This window comes from Sceloporus undulatus, chromosome 1 (assembly GCF_019175285.1).
Source record: "Sceloporus undulatus isolate JIND9_A2432 ecotype Alabama chromosome 1, SceUnd_v1.1, whole genome shotgun sequence".
Taxonomy (NCBI): domain Eukaryota; kingdom Metazoa; phylum Chordata; class Lepidosauria; order Squamata; family Phrynosomatidae; genus Sceloporus; species Sceloporus undulatus.
Window position 1 is genome coordinate 205656054 of NC_056522.1, and position 19405 is coordinate 205675458.

Consider the following 19405-nt stretch of genomic DNA (forward strand, 5'->3'; position numbering starts at 1 on the left):
CTGAATGTGTTTTAACTATTCTAAATATTTTAGCTGGATTTTCTTATTTTTTTTAAAAAACAATTGTATTAAATAATGTTTTAACTACATGTTCTTTTAACTTATACGGTCAGCCCTCCATATCAACGGATTCTGCATCCATGGATTCAACTATCCATGGCTTGAAAATATTCCTAATAATGATAACGATAATGATAGTGATAATAATCCTAAAAGCAACCCTTGATTTAGTCATTTTATATAAGCAACACAATTTTACTATACCATTGTATCTAGTGGGACTTGAGCATTCATGGATTTTGGTATTCACAAAGGGTTATAGAAACAAACCTCAGTGGATACCAAGGGCCCACTGTATTGCAAGATGCCTTGGGTCCCATGTAGGGAGAAATGTGGGATATGAAATCAATAAATTGATTGATCAGTTTACTTATCCAACAAAAGCATGTGTGGACTAATCATGGTTGGCTGCATAGAGCCCCTTTATGGGGAAATCTTTTGATCTGTGGCTTAGATCAAAAGACTGAGGGAGCTGGGGGGAAGGAATGGATTGGCTTCCTACTACCCTTCCCAAATAGCTGATGAGCATTTTATTTTAGTTTTTTAAATAAAGCACTAGGGCTGGTAACAGACAGGACCACTCACAGCTGTTCACTGAATGTGTGGAAAGGAGCCATCTCTGCCAATTCTATCCTCAGGGCTGACTCAAGATGTGCTACTTCAAGATGCAGTGGGGAAGATGGTACCTCTTCTATGTAAACTGGACAGGCAGTTGAATTTCTCTTCAGGAATGGTGCATTGATCACATCCCACACCAACTCTAAGGGCAGCATATGAATGTGGAGGTACAGGACATGCATGTTGCACATAGAGTGTACTGGGGGTTTGGAAGGATTGACTAGAAATCACTGTTACTACCCAGTATCACCTACCTGAGGCAGTTGACTACTCTGCCTAATGATAGGGCCAGCCCTGGCCTGCCCAGCACCACTGTGTCTGCAGGCTGGTTTTGCTCTATGACCCTCAGACATCCAGTAAAATATCTGAATAGAGTCTACAGTACACCATGTACAGAGTTTAATAATAGCCCGAAGATGTGACTTTATGATGGGCTCTTGTTAGAGACTTCATGGGTGATGAGTGGCAAGTTTTCACCTTTCCCCCTGTAACAGATGACTGCATTCTTCTACCACTGCCACTTTAGACCAAGGTTGCATCTGCACTCCAGAAATAATGCAGCTTGGCATTACTTTAACTGCCATGGCTCAATGCTGTGGAATTCTGGGATTTGAAATATTTTGCCGCCTCTGTTAGATAGCTCTGGTGCCATCACAAACTATAATAATAATAATAATAATAATATGTTTTATTTATATACCGCTATTCCCAAGATCATAGCGGTGAACAGCAAGTAAGTTAATTAGCAAGTAAGCTAATTTGCCCCCAACAGTCTGGGTACTCATTTTAGTGACCTTGGAAGGATGCAAGCCTGAGTCGAGCTTGGGCCCTTTTGCTGGTCTTGAACTCGCAACCTTGTGGTTTTGAGTGAATGGCTGCAGTACAGGCATTTAACCACTGCGCCACCAGGGCAACCCCAGGATTCCATAATGTTGAGCCATGCCAGTCAAAACAGTGTCAAACTGTATTATTTCTGTTGTGAAGATGTAGCCCAAGTTAAACATGTGGGGGGATGGGATTGAAATAGAGGGAAATGTTGTTCACAAGAATTTTTACTGATTCCCATACCACCACTACAAAAGAAAGTAACAGTTCCACACAGGAACAATATCAGTAATTTGCAGAATGAAAACATGTATTATGTTTTGTTACAGGCAGGCAAAAAGACATGGTTCCAGTTATGCCACTGTCCCGTACTGAAAAAGACAGCATTAAGGCACTAATGCCTCACATTTCATCCTTTTCATGGCATTTAATAACATTGCCATGTGTACAGGTACCTCTGTGGTAGTGTCCTGTCAGCTTATTCAGCCTGTTACTCTGGGCAGTATCAGATTTGCAGAGAGAGGTTTAGTAGGTGCCACACACTGTCCTCCTTCGTCCATTTTGTGTGCTGGAATCCAAGGGCTGAGCAGCAGCTTTCCCATTAAGCTGCAACAGATAACTCAAATGAAATCTCTGTGGTAAATCTGCTTGCCAGCACCTGGTGCATTTCCTCTAATGAAGCCTTTTTCTCTCCATGATATGAATCCATTAGACACTGCAAAGCTTGAGTATGTAAAATATTTTGTTTATCTGGCTCTCCTCAAAGGTGCTGTCTGTCATCATAGATGTCTGCAGTAAATATAGCTGCTGTATTGCTGAAAGAGGACATAATGCAGGAGGTGATTAGAGCTATAGCAAACATAAACGGCAATGTCTCTAATAACCATAATTCCCCACTTCAATCATCATATCAGTATTAAAGCTAAGGGTTCCCCATTTGTCGCTGGTTTTTCCCCCCTTGTCTTTTTTTTCTTTCCAAAAACATGTTAATTGTATTTTTAGTGAGATTTTTTGTTTTTGTTTTTGTCTTGGAGTGTTTCACCTGTCATTTAAAAGAAAAGAAGTAGCTTGTCCACTGGAGGTCAAAACCCCCACCAACCCACCATTAAGTGTGTAAGCCAGGGAGAAGAAAATGCATTGCTATGTCTTTGTGTTATGGAGTTAAAGTGGGGAGAAAAGGAGTGAGAAATAATTCTGATAGTCTCAGAGAAAGAGTATGCAATAAGCTAGAAAAGACAAGTGGAAACGTGTGTGTGTGTCTATGAGGATGTGTATCTGGCTGGATTGTATAGCCCCTTACATATATGATATATGGGGAAACTCCTGGTTAAAACTTAGTTGTGTATGGACACATTCTGCAAAAGTTTAAAATAACACTGTGAAGCTCTTCCCAGACACACTTTGTGCACAAAGGCATTGTGCACAAAGGCAGCTTGCTGTGTGTGTGTGTGTGTGTGTGTGTGAATATATAAGGTTCAGAGGAAGGCAGTGGCACCCACCCCAAACAAATCTTACAAATAAAACCCCATAGGTTGCCATAGGGTTGCCATAAGTCAGAAATGACTTGAAGGCACACAACAACATATCAAATTGGCACAAAACAGGGTATATAAGGAGATCAGTGGGAGAGGACAGTAGCTTGTGATGCATGGCTTGAGGAGAACCTGACTTCCCCTTTTTTTTTCTGTGTTAGTTTTAAAAACAGTACTCAGTGGAGAGGAGAAAGCAGTGGTTAGTTTGTTGCAATAGAAACATGTTTTGGAGCATTTTAAGGACTAATATGCCTCTGATGAAACGTTTCTGCTAAATAAAACTGTTAGTCTTAAAATGCCATAAAAAGCTCTGGAGATTATCAGACCAGCTCCTTTCATGCGGCAGTCATGCAAGCAAAAATAAAATGGCAACATACTGATGTTAGAGCAGCCACCACCATACTTCTTTCATCTGGGCAACCAGGGTTGCTGCACCCATCATGCTCTTTTCCAGTCCTCTCCTTTAACCCTTGTCCCTTACCCAGCATGCCTTTAGGGTTTTTAAAAAAAACTTTTTTTAAAAACTTTTTTTGCATAATTTTGGACTTCTGCAAAAATTTATGCTTTCTAAAATGATTTTTAAAACCTCGAGGCTTCACAACTCCAGAATTGTTCAAAAAACAGGATTAAAAAAAAAAAGTAGTGAGGGGGAGGTGGGAAAGGGGGATGAGGGAGAGTGACACCACCTGACTGCCAGTCGTGCAAATGTGCCTTTTGCACTTGGGGAATTGCGTGCTTGCCATTTCATTCACAGGTTTCATCCATGGGGATAGAGCAGCTATGGGTGGGAGGTGGTTTCATATGATCAGTATGGCCAAAGCTGTTTCCTTCCAATGGAAATCATGGATCAAAAGCCACATGTGATAATCTCCTTTGTTCTTGTTTTAAGAAAAAAAAAAAAAAACCCTGGAGGTAGCTTGATGAGTTTCTGTTTAGAAACGGGGGGGGGGGGGGGGGGGATGTACAATATATACATTTTGTATATTTAGCAGCTATGTTTTGCTTGGAAAGTGAATACATTTACAACTTTCTCTCTGCATTTATGGATGAGGAATTTGTGGCATATTTTTGGTCTGGCAGTTGGCCCTGCTGCTCCATGCCACAATACCTTCTAGTCCTGTGAAAGGGGCTTATAAAGCATCAACAAGGGAAAATTTGGGGCACAACTTCATTTGTAGAGCTCTACCCAGGTCATCAAACAATCAAACATGAGATGTTGTTACAAATGAACAATATACATATACATATACATATATATATATAAACACACAATCTCCAAGGACCAAACTGTCTTCTCTTACTGGATGCTGCATTTATCCAATTCTAGAAACACTCTGTACTGCTGATAATAAAAATGGGCATGCATCTATCTTATAAAAACAATATTGTCTAAAAGAAGAAATGCCAGTTCAGCATGTGCAAAATTAATTAAATGCAAAAGAAAGAGGGAGAAAATGCAGTGTACTTGCAAAGTTTGCACTGTTGAGGCAGGCCTATGTAGATAATATGGACTGCCATAATGCTGGGTCCAAAATTGGGGTGGGGGGTTGGGGAGCCCTCTTCTAAGCTCTCAGCTCCTAGAGTTACTGTGTGGCCTCAATGGCCATTAGTTGTCTACATCCTAGCCACACAGAAAGAGGAGGAGCGGGAAGAGGATGTTGGTTTTGTAAATGAAGCAATTCTCAAACTCAGCTTTATGTAATCTGGGACCCTTCAGGCTTAGGTGGCCTTTGAGATGGTATATGTTGGAGTCCAATGTATCTTGAGTATACTAGACTAGTGGATGGCTGCCTTCTTATTGAACTGGATCTAGAAGACAAAATATGGAGACAGTGTTTTTACACAACTGTAAATGAGCCCATCCTCCTTCTTAGCAGTTGAGGAAAATCATGACTATGATGGACTGTTAGGGAAAGAGTAGTTATCTGGAAAAGGAATTACTTAGTTAATTTTTAATGCTATGTTTGTTTAGTGTTCTTGGGATGCAAGTGAAATTGGGGAAGAGGAGAAAATACCCAGAATTTAGGATGGCTGTGATTAGGCAGTTGTAGCGAGTCGCCCAAGAAGCAGCAGCAAGGAGAGAGACATTCATGCTCTGTACATTGCCTGAGGGAGGGAAATGTGACTTTTTGCATTGATACACATTTTGAACATCATCCTGACAATTTTTTTTAAAAAAACAAACCCTTTGTTACTTATTCATTAACTTTCAAAGACAGTTATAAAGTGAGAGGAACCCACTTCCCTATATACAGTGGTTGCTAAAGTGTGTAATTGTTATTGTGATGCAATATATGTTAAATAATACAATATAACTGTACTGCAATACAGTCATAGAAGACCAGTTTAAAGATTCTATTGGAATTAGAGTGGCATGGGAAGTAGATTTGAACATACATATGCCTGAAAAATAATGGAAATCTATTTGGTCCAGTGCCTCATTCAAAACTATATCCATTTCTATAAAAGAAAATGTATACAAAACCACCTCAGGGGACATTTAATACCAATCAGACTTTCTTATATTGACTGCTCATTTTCTCCACAGTGCTGGAGATGATGTGGCCAGAAAGGTACATGGTTACATTATTGGCTTACTTCTTCTAGTTTATGGCAACAAATTCTAAAACATGGTAGTCAAATTACTAACCATCAAACAGAATATAATGACAGCTTGTTACTACTGTCTCTCTACAAAAATAAAGCCTAAGCACATAGACATTTATTCTCCATGTTGTTTTCAGCTACAACTGTTGTTTTCAACAACACAAAAAGAAGCACAGCTACCCTTCCAGAGAAGAGTGGTCTGTAGCTATTCCCATTATCCATTTGTTGTGGCCAATCTTTTCTAAGAACTTCTGCCTGGCTGCCTGCTTGGCTGCTCTCTGCTGAGAAGACCATTCGCATACCTATGGAGCTCCAGGTTCCCCAGGTACTCATCCAGCAGCTGGTGAACCAGCATTCCCATCTCCTGCCCCCCTGCCTGAAAAGGGATATAAGGAACTGCGTGGCCGTGATGTCGTAATAGCGGCGCCCATGTAGAATGGGCGCCACCATTACAACGTACTAGGGTTGCGGGGCATCTGGAAAGGACACCCCGAGGCAACCCTAGTACGTATGCAGGCTGGCACAAAGCGCCAGTCTGTACAACATCAAAGATAATCGAGTAGCTAGACCCCATCAACAGTCTGGCTGTAGCATTTTGCATCTGCTGAGGTTTCCAAACAAATGCAGCCCCATGTACAATGCATTGCAGTAGTTCAAACAGAATATAATCAAGGCAAGTGTCACAGTAGCCAGATCTGGCTTGTCAAAAAACAGGTGCAGCTGGAGCACAAGTTTTAACTGTTCCATCCACTCCCAAAGGCAGCAGTTGTGTGAATGGGTTTTGCTCACCAATGAAATGGTGCACTACAGTAACAAATGGAATGCAAGGCAGCAGCAGAGTGGAGAGGACATGGTGTGATATGTACTGACTAAAGACCGCTTTATCCTGTTAAAATCCTCCTTTTCTAGCCTTGTGTGACAAAGTCCCAAGAGTAGTATGTAAGTGTTTAGTTGTAGTTGTTTTGTTCTAGGGAAACAGTTTTCCCAATATTTTTAGGATTCTTGGGATTACAGAAGTCCTAGAAGAAAGGGAAGAATTAGGGAGATTCTTATGCATTGCAAAGCTACAAGTCCTGAAGAGAAGAATTAATCATGTTCCCCTTTTTGCTACTATTGCTGCAAATCAACTTCACAGGCCCATTCCCCATTATTTTATAATTTCCTTTAAAAAAATATATTAAAACACCCTTAACCCAAAAACTATGGGTAGTTAGAACCATATGGTCATTAAACATTGTTTTAAAATACTGTAGTGAAATGTCTTGCTGCTGCCATCACCACAGCGCCATCATATTGTCACTACCCCTTGCAAAACATAGTTCAGGTCTCACAATGTAATTCAACGGCCCTCCTACAACTCATCTAGCTGAAATCCAGGGCCTACCTACATGTCAGGTCCCTTAAATTCCTTGGATTAAATGTTATGAAGGTAAGAGTGCATTTCCCATCATTTAGCAAATACTGGTAACAAGCAAATATGACTTACTTAAAAACTGAATAAATAGGAACAATCTTTCTATACCCATGCACAATTTCCAAGTTAGAATAGGATGGGTGGTAGGTATGGTTTCCAGACCCTCTCTCTGTCTTCAGTTTTACATCCCCATTGATTTAATTTGTACCCCAACTTTGAGGAACTCCCAAACTGGCTTACAAGTTAAAATTACAATAAAACAATTTACCCCTCCCATCCCAAAAACTAAAACAAGAACACCACAATATAAAATAGCAGTACTGTATAATAAAAGCTTTACTTTCCTCTGAGGTACACATATTCCGTTGCATAGGTTTACAGCACATGCCTTCTCCGGAAATCATTAACATTTGGTTTATGTTGCATTTTTACTGGACTTACTGCTTTGCAAAAGTAAGGTGTGTATAAACATTCAGTGGTCCATGAAGCAAATGAAGTATGTTAGACATTTGATATACTGTAAAGCCTTTTAGCTTTTGAAAAACCCCTTTTCCACTTTGTCTCCCTTCAAACAGTCTCTAAATAATAGCTGTCGTCAGCTGATTGCATCAGAGAGTTTAACTGTAGCATCCAAATTTAATGACTTCAAAAAACTGCTTAGAATATTGGGATCTTAAATGCCCTGGAATATATTTTGCAAATTCAGAGAATGGGAGAATGGAATGTCTCTAAACTTTGTGAAATGTATAAGCAGTAGAAGGAATTTAGAGAAGGATTTTCTACAGTCTTCATTAGTATGGTGATTGTAGATATGTTACATGGAATACAGGCTGACTGGAATCCAAAGAGCTACTTCAAGTGTGTCCAGATAAGGATTGAGGTATCTCTGTTGGGACATCCCCTCCTCTTGCAACCTCTTTTCAATTGCCAGGCCACAAATTGTGTGTAGGTGCACATGTGCCTTCAGGTCTCATATTGACTTATGGCAACCTCATGAATTTCATAAGATTTTTTTTTAGCCAAGGAATATCCAGAGGTGGTTTTGCCAGTTCCTTCCTCTAAAATATATCCTGCAGCACCTGGTATTCCTTGGTGGTCCCCCTAACCAGGCTTGATCCTGGCTAACCTCCAAGGTCAGATGAAATTTGGTGCCTTACCTTTAAATATCACTAAACCTCAAAGGCGATTTTCCTCATTATGGAACAAGAGATTATACTCCCAAGAAACACTTTCAAAGTCCCACCGCCATGCAAGGTTTACTGAGCTAGTTATGCACTATAGCTTTCTTTTCCATTCTAAGTAAAGAGGATAATGTCCACTGATATCATCACCCATTCTAATTTCTCCATCCCACTGAGCCCTGGCTCCACTACAATGCTGTTTAAAAATGTCAATAATAATAATAATAATAATAATAATAACAACTTTATTTATATTTCCCGCTTCTCCCCATGGATCGAGGCGGGAGTACAACACATAAAATCAGCATTACAACAAGCACAAATTATCTAAAATTACATCAATTAATGAAGAAGACAAATTCATAATATTAATACAGTCCATACTTATATAAAAATTAGTGGATGATAGGATATTACCGAGGTTCCATTATGGTGGATCAAATGGATAAGCCTATGGCTACTTCTGACCTAAGATATGTGGATGACACCATACTACTAGCAGAAAACATCACAGACTTGGAACAATGATTAAGGAAGGTCAAAGAAGAAAGTGCAAAGGCAGGCTTATTGCTGAACATAAGGAAGACAAAAATAATGACCCTGGAGGATCTACATTATTTCAACCTAGGCAAAGAAGAAACCAATATAACGAGCTCAATGTACCTTGGATCAAAATGGAGACTGCAACCAAGAAATCAGAAGAAGACTAGGAATGGGAAGGGCAGTGAACAAAGAACTAGACAAGATCCTAAAGAGTAAAAATACACAACTGAGCACTAATGTTAGAAGCATCAAAGCCATTATATTCTCCATCATCATGTATGAATATGAGAGCTAGACAGTGAAAAAAGCAGATAAGAAGAAATTCAACTCATTGGTAGTGGAGAAGAGTGCTAAGAATGCTGTGGACAGTCAAAAAGGTCCTTGAGCAGATGAACCCTGAAATCTCCTTGGAAACCAAGAGATCAAACTGAGGCTGTTGTACTTTGGCCACATATTGAGAAGAAATGACTAATTAGAAAAGACAATAATGCTGGAAAAGGTAGAAGGTAGTAGAAAGAGAGGAAGACCTCATGCCAGATGAATGGACTCAATTGAGGGAGGTCATGGGCCTGAATTTTCAGGACAGTTGAAGACCGGAGGTCTTGGAGAGGTCTCATCCCCAGGATTGACATGAGATGGGGTCAACTCATGAGGGGTTAACAGCAACAAATTTCTGATCAGAATTTTCAAGTACTTTTCATTTTAAGCTACAATCAGAGGTCTATATTTATAGTGGTGCTATTCCACTTTTACTGCTCTGGCTGCCTTGTATTCTGGGAGGTGCAGTTTACAGAAAGGCATTTAGAATTCTTAGCCTGATAGCTCTTAGGCTTCACTGAACTACAAACTGCAAACCCCAGAATGTTAGTCCTACTTTAACAAACACATGTTGAAATTAGTGGGATGGGTAACTGATGATGAGCACCTGATGAATTTCAGTGAGTCTGGTCTAGTTGGGCTAACTTTAGATTTAGCCCGGAATTTCCACTCTGGGATATTGGGTTGTTTTTTCCTGCATGTATATCCCACCGGAGCATGGAAAATTATTTTTATAAAGTAATTAGGTGCTATGTATCTAACTGCATAGACCTCAAGTAATTTGCTTAATGTTGCAAAAATAATAACTTGTTACATTGTTCATTACTTTTGCATTACTAAAAAAAATGGGAGAAAAGCATGGAACAATTCCATTCAAAATGCCTTAGTATGACCTTTTAAAGTAACACACTCCTAGAAGGTTGAATTTCTTCCATCAAAAATTGAAATCTAACTTACATCCTTGTTAGTAAGGACTTACAGGTAAATATGTTACTTGTAATAAACTCTCATCCCACTATGCTCCTGCTACATAAACAGGCATGACTTTGATGGTGTGGCTGGGAAAGGGGACGTCCAATCCACCTCAGTGGCCATTTAAAAAGAAAAAGAAAATCTGTGCAAGCCTTTATTATTTTTTTAAAAAAATCAATTATGTATTTAGCACAAATTACCCATTTGAGCATGATTGTTTGATTTCTACCCAGGAAATGCTACTCCTGCCCCAAGTGTCCAGTGTTTTTGATACAGCAGAAGTATTTAATTAGAGTGACTATAAAGACAGAGTAATTTTTAATTTAAAAAACAACAACTAGCATTATAGTATTGCAACACTCTTTCCTGTAAGTGCTATTTTGCCAGTGTTTATAGTGTATACCCAAAAAGTTGTTCTAACCTCAGCCAGAATTTTGCATCTTTTACTAGTTAAGTATTCTTAACTGGGTAACTTCTCCTGGCTCAAATATGATGGAAATGTCATCTACCTGTGATTCAGTAGCCAGCAGAATGGATTGAGCCAGATGCTTACAATGGCCATTACAGACGAACCCCTTGAGGCGCTGTCATTGCGGCGCTTCCTGATGTGCCTTGCCCCTCGCGCGAAATGAGTGTGTCAAAATAGCGGCGCCCTATACAGATGGGCACCGCCATTTTGACATCGCAGACGCGCAGCGTCCAGACATTGCGCACCGGAAGTGGTGCTGCGAGTGCGCGCCTCGCGCTTTGCAGCATCTCTTCCGGGGCCCAGGAAGAAGCGCCATTTTGTCGCTTCTTTGTTGCTGCGCCCGGGAACCGTATGGTTTGGCTGCTGCGGTTCCCGGACGTAGCAACCGGCAGTGGCGTGAGACCGCCCGTTTTGGGCAGTCTGTAACGTGCCAATGTCTTTCAGATTACTAAAGTAAAATTGTCTCTCAGTGACTCTACATCACTGTAGCGTAGAGTGTTGAGTGTTGGACTATGACTTTGGAGACCAGGGTTCGAATCCCAGCTCAGCCACGTAAATCCACTGAGTGAACTTGGGCACTCTCTCAGCCTCAGAGGATGAGAATGGCTGGCCCCTTCTGAAGAAACATGCCAAGAAAAACCATGATAGGTTTACCTTAGGGTCGCCATGAGTTGGAAATGACTGAAAGGCATCCAACAACAACAACAGTTTTGTATTCATAATCACTACTTAACCATGAATTCTCCAGTAATGAATTCTCTATTGGAGAGTCCACTACAGTTCCTAAGATACTAATCTTTAATCTATTCTTCATTCTCTCTTTTCTTAGTGTACCTTGATATCTTCTAAGTACCAGGTTGCAGGATTCCTTAGGAGAGAGCCATGAAACTGACAAAATCTAAACCCTTTTAACCCCACTGTGAGCCAAACAGAAGAATTGTGATGAACCAAATAATGACTTTAAAAGTCACAAATGAGCAAATGGTACTGAATGTTTTGTGAAGAGGTGGAGCATGATGAGTCACACTGTGGGGGGGATTTGTGTGAGTGTGATGATAGCTTTCTCCTCTCCTGATCTTTCAAAAGATCTCACTTGTAGAAGCTGTCTCTAGAAAGCAGGGAGAGCAAAATCTATCCTCAATGCTGCGATTACGATTTCTTACAGCCAAGGGTGCTCTTTGCCTCGGTGCTTATTAATTACTGTCAGGCCAACATTTTCAATGATTAATTGGCCTCTCCTAGTTAAAGCAATAAAGGACATTTAGTGAGTACAGCTCAAATGAAAAGCACTATACCTTTTGCCTTGTCTATATATTTGTGTGAAGTTTCTTTTTCCTATGGAGATGACCTATCTAAGCTTAGTGGGGGAGCACTGAAGTAAACTAGCTGTTCTGGCATTTGCCAGAATAAAAAACAAAACCCAGAACTCAGAGATCCAATTAGGTGTTTTGCATTAAGAGAGGTGTCCACTTCCGCTGTGTCAGGCTGTAATAGTTTTGCTCCTAATTAAGACCTTTGTTTCACAAAGGGACCAGGTTGCCTAATGCTAGTTCAGGGAGGTTAAATTTATAGTGCACATTGACAATTAGGGAGGCGCTTGCACTTTAGCAAAGTGGGATGGAGTTCAGCCCCAGCGGACAGAGAGTGGTGATGACTGGTCTCATCCTATTCTTGATGCTTTGCAGGAATTCCTCCTGAAGCAGGATGAATATAAAGGCAGACACATGGTGCAAGCGGATATCATTCTGCTCCTCTCCTTCAGTCCCTTTACCCCCTCACTATTAACAAGCTGGCTGTTTTTTCCCCCAATTTCTTTTCTTTATTTTAGTATCTTTTTACATAATGGATTCCCATGTTCATGCAATTGTGCTGAATTTAAAAAATAAATAAAAATAAATACAGACTGAAAGGCATCCTGAGAAGGAAATAGGGCAGGGAGGCAGAGCTGTGGAGGCCAGCATGCAGAAGACAGAAGCCGGGACAGAAGCAGCACCATGGCGCTTTAGAAGAGCTGTGTGATAATGATTTTCCACAACCTGGAATGTTTGCATTTCCTAGATTAACATGATTGTGACACCTTACAAGCCTGGTATGATAAAGCCCTTAGAAGTATATCCTTTGGAAGTCGTAATGTAACAATACTTCCCTCATGCCATGCCCAGTGAACCAGGCTGATTCACCGGCTTTCAGACATGATTCTGGAGAGTCACCCAACTTCAAAACGCTGCTTTTGAAATTACTTTCATTCAGACTTTCTTCATATTTTCTAAACACAGAACATTTCTCATTTTTTAAAAATGTATTTGTAAAGTGTGAAATAGAGACCAGGGTTCAATTCCCAGCTCGGTGATGAAACCCTCTGAGTGACCTTGGGCAAGTCACATGCTCTCAGCCTCAGGGGAAAGAAAAGCAAACTTCCTCTGAAAAATCTTGTAGAGAAAACCCCATGATAGGTTTGCTATAAGTTGGAAATGACTTGAATACACACAACAACAACAACAGGAATGTGTTAGTTAACATAATGCTGTTCTAATACTATAAGAGCAGTTCCAAAAGTAATGCCTGTGTGCCATTTTCTCTGAAACTATTAATCCAAGTGTGATGCTGTTATAGCACTAGATAGAGTAATTCCTACTGCACAGGTGAAATATTTTCTGTATTTCTAGGTGTTGCACAACCATGGTTCCTTACTGGCTGGCAGCAAAGGTCTTTAAGTACATCAAAAGCAAATGCCCTTGTGAATTTACATGTTTCCATTCTATCATCAGCATGGGCCATCATTTAATGTCCACTGTTAGAAAGTGAATGACACCACCGATAGTATCCTCATTGCAATTTTTTTCTTTTGTTTAGCCCTCCCTGCAAATTTCTTTGGGCAGTGTAACAACACATTGTAGATGACACTGCATATCAATAAAATTGATTATACCATTCAACTCCCACCCATTTAATCCAGAATTGTTACTGTTAATACTAGTGCTAGCTTGGAAGTCTAATTTTACAAACTAACAATGACTTATAATTGTTTCTGATTTAATCTTTTGAAAGTTATCTTTCTTAAGGCTGTAAAATACACAATTCATTTTTATTTTCTGGACTGCCATGGTATAGTGCTGATCACTATAAACTAATAACATCTAATCTCCATTGCTGAATATGCTAAAATGGATGTGAGAATGGAGTGAGGTAGAAAATTTCAATGCACTGTAATAATTGCCTTTGAAGAGAATATAATTATGTGGTCTGAATCAGCATTTTATTGTGCTAAGCAGTTTGTTTGTGGAAATAGTATATAGTGGTAGAAAAATAGTTGATCACATGTAACCAAGACAATTTATTGGCATGTATTACCAGTGTTGATATCAGCTGCACCAACCCTTCCATTGATTTAAATGATTGTAGTTTACACTTGAGTACAGGTATCTTTTCTCTTAAATATGTTACCCAAAAGCCTTTGTCAACAGAAAAGTGTTGAGAGAAATGCTATTTTCATTGCATTGTCCATTTTTAAAAATAGCTTTATTGGCTTTCTTTTGTTTATAATAACTGTTCAAGGATTTCCTATTGCATTCTCCTTTTATCACCTCTCCTATAGCTGTCTGGAAACAGTAAAGGTTTTCAATTACCTGAGCATGTATTTATATAGTACACATGAAACTGAATCATTGGTCATTCCTTTTCACCCGGGAACTTTGGGAACTGCAGTTCTTTCAGAGGTCTGGGATCTCTTACAGCCAAGTATAAGTGCTTTCATCAAACTATAACTTCCAGCACTCTTTTAGGGAATGTGCAATGTTATGAGTGTCAGACTAGTACTCTGGCAGAGCAAGGTTTGAATTCCTGATTGGCCATGGAAGCTCACCTTTGGCAAGTCACACTATCTTGGCATCAGAGGAAGACAATGACAACCTGCCTCTGAACAAATCTTGACCAGAAAACCCATGATAGCTTCACCTTAGCATTGCCATTAGTCTGAAAGAACCTGAAGGTACACAGCAGCAACAATAACAAAAGCTGAAGCAGTAAAAAACTAATGGAAATTAGTACTGCATTTTGGACAAAAGGAAGAATTTTTGGACTTGTAGATTAAAAATTCCACAAGGCCTCAACTTAGAGGAAAATGCCATCATCTACTGAGAATGCTGATAACAGAAGGTTCTGAACTGCCACCTACTATACAGCTCAGCTTCATCTTTGGCAACTGGAGAAGGCAGAAGCTAAAACATTTTGCATACTCTCTCACTCTCTTTCTCTCAGTTCTGTTTGTTAAGCATTTCAGCATGTGTGCATGTGTGTGTATGCATGTGTATGTGTATGCAAGTGTGTGTGTGTAATGTAGTGTAAGAACTGACCCTTCAACACATCGATAAGGAAACCTTCAGTTTGGTGATATCAGGATTAAAATTATTGCCACATCAAAAACCCCAAACCAAACAAAACCTTGAAAGACTACACTGAGTCTCAAAGTAATAGTAGAAGAGAGAGAGATTTGGCATTATAAACTAAATTTAAAGGAGGACAGTTCCATCACTGAAGCAGCTTTCTCAGGAAACAAAAGAGAGCATCTAGAGAGCATGAAATACTCATGTTACTTCAAACTCATGTCATTGAAGAGAAGGACATGTAATTGATTAGCTTGCAGCCTCCAGTGTCTGCAACTAATGAGAAAAGTAAAGACTCTGATTTAGAGCTGAATGTTTGAAAATTCCACTTCATGGCCAGCCCTGACATTCCATGAAATATTCTGAAAACAAGTCCTGCTAATGACAATTCCATTAGGACGTTGTACATTTTCCAAACTTCTCTCTTGTTTTGTACCCCCTTCCAGCCAGTTTAAAGCAGAAATCCTCAACTCGTATCCTTTTGTAAGTGTTGAATTTTCCAGATATATTTTTCCCATTGTAGAAATTTCTTGGTTAGAATATGATGCATGTACCAGTATAGCCTCAGATAGTGCAGTTGTAATAGGGACAATCTAAATCGGTGTCTGTAATAGGAATTGGAAATATAATATTATGAATGCCCCCTCCTCTCCATTATAATCCATTTGATTTTTTAAAAAATCTGTGATCAGAAAAGAGGGGGTTAGGTATCTGTGTTTGAAAACAGAGTAATATTATTTTTGAAAGAAAGGAACAAATAAGTTTGCATTTCACTTTTCCTACATAAAGGATAAATCCAGCATTCAGCTGGAAGGACTTTTGGAAATATATTATCCACCTCCATGTAACTCCAAAACTTACCTTCTATAGTCTGGAATTGCTATACAGTGTTGGGAAAATGCCTTCTTCCATAAGGGCCAGTTCTCTTTTATCCAATTTATGAAGTATCAGCATGCACACTTCTCCACTTGGGCCTGCCTGACTTATTTTCATTTTTACTTTCTCTCTCATTATGCACATTTCTCCACTTTGGCCTGTTTGATTTATTTTCATGTTTATTTTCTCTCTCATTAAACCAGGGATGGACAACTTGTACCCCTTTTGAAGATGCTGGACTGCTACTCTCAAGACCCTTCATGACTGGTTAAGCTGCTCAAGGCTGGTGGAAGCTGCAGAACTGACAATATCTGGAGGCACATATAGCTCACCTCTGCTTTAAAGAGAAGTACGTGTTTCTGTCTGTGATTTCATGGACTCTGTTATCCAAGGTCCAAAACACACACTGCAGAAATAATCCAGTTTGAGACCGCTTTAACTGCCACAATAAACTAAAATTCCCAGGATTGCATAGCATTGCGACAATTAATGGCTGTCAATTAGCTTCCAGGCTCAGTACAAAGTGTTGGTTATACCTTAAAAGCCCTTCATGGCTTGGGCCCAAGTTACTTGAGAGAACGCCTCTCCCTCCACAATCCTCCCCACATTCTCAGAACATCTGGGAAGAATTTATTAGAATATCATAAGGCCAGGTTAACGTCAACTTCCCATAGATCATTTACAGCTGCAGCCCCCAAACTATGGAACAGCCTACCGGAAGAGATCCGTCTTATCACCACCTTAGGCACTTAAGAGGGATCTCTTCCAGTGGGCTTTTCCATCCAACCTTTTATAGGAGATAAAATGCTTCACTTCTGGTTATGATGTATGTTTTCTAGATGTTTTAGAGGTTATAGATGTTTTAGCTACTTTATTGAACTAATAATAATGTCAGTGTTTTATTAAATGTATTTTATATCTGCACTGTGTTATTTTATAGCTGTAATCCCACCTCGATCCGCAGGGAGAGGCAGGAAAATATAAATAAAAATTATTATTATTATCATTATTATTATGAAGTCCTGGGAATTGTAGTTTATTGTGGCATCAGAGCTCTCTGACAGAGAAGGCTAAATGCTTCACTAAAAACTACAGCTCCCAGAATTCCCTAGCATTGAGTCAGGTCAGTTAAAGTTGTCTCAAACTGGATTATTTCTACAGTGGGTTTTGGACCTAAGTCTGTAACTAACTTCAACTAGCATTTAAAGCAAGAATATCAGAAAACAGAGCAAAACAGGAAAGGAATATCAGAAGAATATATGTGGAAATGAGAAAATAATAGGAGATTAGCGCACTCTCTTTTAACTCGCCTTATCCCTGGTGGGATAAAGGTGCGCGAATGCATCCCATTAACAACTCGGGTTATCCTGAGGCTTTTGAAAAACAGGAAAATTCCATTCTTGAAAAGTCGCAGAATAAGCCTGGTTGGCATCTGGGCTGTAAATGGGATGCATTTGCCTGGCCACAGGCAAATGTGCTAAAACCCATTTAAAAATAAATGTGCCTTTATCCTGTTGGGGATAAGGCATGTTAAAAGAGCGTGCACTAGACTGTGCTCATGAAACAATGCATTTTGTCTTGAAAAAATAATGCAAGGGGAAGCATCTGGAAGATGTTGTCTGTACTCATGTCTTTTAGAGGGGGGGTTGGGCTATGTGGCCATGTTCTAGAAGAGTTTATTTGTGACATTTCACCAGCATCTGTGGCTGGCATCTTCAGAGAAATTCATTCTCAAAAACTTTGTCCTTGAAAATTACTCAGTCTTGATGGATCATTAAAAAACTTTTTATCCACTACAAATCAAAACACATAACTCATATTTTCACTGTTTTTCCTCTTCAGGCCTGGCACTATATTGTGAAAATCACAGGCCCTAAGCCAAGCCAATGAAAAGGGACCCTTTAAATGGAAAAATTAAAAGGTACTATTTAAAGAGAAAACTTAGACGTCAACAACAACATATTACGAAAACTACAGGACGTAAGTCAAAATCTGGTTTGATTCTGGTTGGTTTCTGCTGTCAGAATAAAAAAATATTAAAGCACAGAAATGTCCAATTATTCTTCAGCCTTCTTGTAGGCCACCTAAATGGACCTTGCAGGCCACCATTGTTCTGAAAACCAGTTTGAGATCCTCTGTATATGAGTGTTAGGGTGACTTAGGACCCGAACAGACAGGCCAAAATAAAGCTGCTTCAGGTCACTTTGGAAGTACGCTGTTTAAATGATGCATGTGTCCTAAGGGGCTGGAAGCCACACAAAAAACACGCTTCAGTCCTAAGGACTGGAGTGTAGCTTTGGCGCAGCTTCTGGCCTCTTAAGATGAGTGTGTCATTTAAACAACATATCTCCAAAGTGACCCGAAGCAGCTTTATTTTGGCCTGTCTGTTCAGGCCCTTAATGCCTATACATTAAGGCCTACTTGCTAGATGTGAACATACCTTTCAGTAGGAGCCCATGAATGAAATAATCATGATGCATAATTTTTGGAAATACATACTAAGTGTTTTAAAAGAAGGGGGCAACAAAAGAAAGAAAATATTGGAATGTAACAATGAATCAGTTTGCTGGCCTTCTTGCAGGATAACATTTATTTTGAAATACCTGGACGATTTAATGTGGTTTCATATTGCAGAACATATTTTCACCCTGAGTAATGGAGAGCAGCTGGGACTTTTTGGACTGTGATGAGGGATTGCTGCTGATACATAATTCTAATGAAGCTGTTGGTTTCCATATGGAGTGAAGGTATGTACAATCTGTTGAAGTCACACTTCTGTGCCAAGGGAAATATTAGGGCTGTTCAGAGAGTTAAGCATTAGGTTATTCAGATCTTCAAGCCTAACAGAGGGCTTTTACATAGGACTCAGTGTTGCACTCTTGGGAAGTACTGTCTTGTCCGTTGTTTTAGTACAAACCCCAGGCAGCCAATGGTGGACAGCTACAACCATTAACAGGTTGATTTTTCTCAGTTACTTTGGTGCAGCTTTATTAAAGACAAATAGTTGTTAGGAAGCTTTTGTGTATATAATAGTGACTGCTGGCTGCTGCTGGCTGCTGCTGGCTGCATTCATGTAAACAAACATTAAGAAAACAATTTTATACATGTCTACTCAGTAATACGCCTCTGCTGAATTCAATGGGGATTACTTCCAGAAAAGTGTACATAGGACCACAGCCTATACACACTGGCCCACTCCTTAATTGCAGAGGTAGAGAACATGTGCACCTTTTGGAGGTTGTTGGCCCACATTTCCTACTAGCCCTAATCAGCATAAACAATGGGGAAGATCATGGTAGCTGCAGTACAACAACATCTGGAAGGCCACATGCTACCCATTCCTGTTTCTTGGGTATTCTGTTCCTTCTATACAGCTCACAAATATTTTGTGGGCATGCCCTACTATTTCCTCATAGAAGAATCATGAGTAAGGAAAATCATGCAATGGTGCATCAGAATAATGTGTTTGAGGGCTTTCTAGAAGAAGAATGGTCCTTTTGTAAATCTTTGATTGAGCACTTGTTCAAATTTTCAATGAACACACCATTCAGGGCAAGGAAAATGGGTAACTCTTAAAAACAGGATTGCTGATTGTATACCATTGAAGC